General features: G+C 32.1%; 1 protein-coding gene across 1 annotated transcript in view; it reads right to left on the bottom strand.

Moving 5' to 3' along the window:
• Positions 1–1,536, bottom strand: part of LRRC72 (leucine rich repeat containing 72) — a 19,644-nt gene that overhangs the window by 10,978 nt on the left and 7,130 nt on the right. The window lies entirely within an intron of this gene.

The raw sequence follows: 1,536 nt of genomic DNA, 5'->3' as shown, positions 1-1,536 counted from the left end.
CCTTGGCAGCTAAAGTTATTTCAGCTCATTTACTTACTGCATGTTCCCTTCCAAGTAGTAGTCCATAATGGTTCACAGTATATAAGTTAATTAAAATGAATTAAGTATCTTTGCAGAATGTTTATAGTGATTAATTTTCAGTTAGCAATGCATATTTGCATAATATCTTGTCAGACATTAATTATACCAGAGTTAGCACCTTATCTTAAACTTATCACATTGACTGTTGCCATTAATTCTGTCACAAATGGAGAAAATTATACATACCTTTATTGCACAGGTTATTTAGCAGAGTACAAGTTATTAGTAAGGCAAATGTATGGCCTAAAGAAAAAGGTTTGTGTCTGTATTGGGGGTATAATTAATAGTAGTATTATTACATCCAATTGGAGGGTGATGGGCAATTATCACCTCCACTAGAAATGAAATTAAAAGCTAAAGATTTAAATAAAAAATGAAAGTAATGTTATGAAATTTAAAATTACAAAGGTGGTAATAAGATTAATATGGAAGGAACAAATGCAAAGAAATTAATTTATAATAAGGACATGGATAGTGCCCCAGGCAAAAGTCTTCTACCTTCAGACACATGGGAATAACCTATTATGGTTATAATTGTATAATTGATACACTCAGAGTGTGTGACATTTTACAGAATTAAGAGATAAGTCTGGTATTTCTTACAATGGGTTTGTGTATGTATGTGTCTTTCTGTGTATACCATTGTATTGCATTAATAAGGCATTTATAGTATGTAAATGTTTTAAATGAAAGAATAGTATTGTGCAAATCCTTGGAATGAATGGGGTGTATTTGAAAAAAAAAATCAGTGTGCATCTTTTTACAAACTCACATAGTGGTGCAGCTGCACTCACAATGATGTCACAGCTGGGAGTAGCTTCCTAAGCAGCCATGTGAGTTTGCAAAAAGTGACTATCACTTTAATATTTGAAAAAAAAAATCTTGGATTGCATTCCTGCACATTTCAAAATTCTTCTTTTAAAATATTTGCATATTTTTTAAAAATAATTAATAGAAATTACTTTGTGAATATTGTTTTGAGTGTCACCATGATGTAGGATGCTCCAATGATGATTCATTTAAAAAGTGATATTCTTGCTTTAGATTTCACACTAAAGTAAAAAGAAAATGTTGTTTTTAAAAAATATCCAGATATTTGTCTAATCAAAAGACAAGAATAGTACAGTTAGCTTCTTCAGATGTTTGGGTGAGTGCTATTTGATTTTAAACAATATGTAAACAATACTAAAATTGTATTTTGGCAAAATCCTATGTGCAAGGCCACTTTTTTTTTTTTTCTTCATGATCGCAGATCTGATCAAAGACCCCCTCCCTATTACGGAGAGATCTGGAGCAGTTTATAAGATCAAATGTAAAGACTGCCCAGCCAACTATGTTGGAGAAACATCTAAAAGGATTGGCACCAGGTTACATGAACACCGACTAGCCGTTAAAAGAGGGGAGCAGCATTCATTAATAGGGACCCATATGCTGGAAACAAGCCATTCCTTTGAC

Source organism: Protobothrops mucrosquamatus, unplaced genomic scaffold (genome assembly GCF_001527695.2).
Source record: "Protobothrops mucrosquamatus isolate PMUCROS unplaced genomic scaffold, P.Mucros_1.0 scaffold21, whole genome shotgun sequence".
In the NCBI taxonomy this organism is placed as follows: Eukaryota; Metazoa; Chordata; class Lepidosauria; order Squamata; family Viperidae; genus Protobothrops; species Protobothrops mucrosquamatus.
This window is presented reverse-complemented; position numbering and strand designations above follow the sequence as displayed.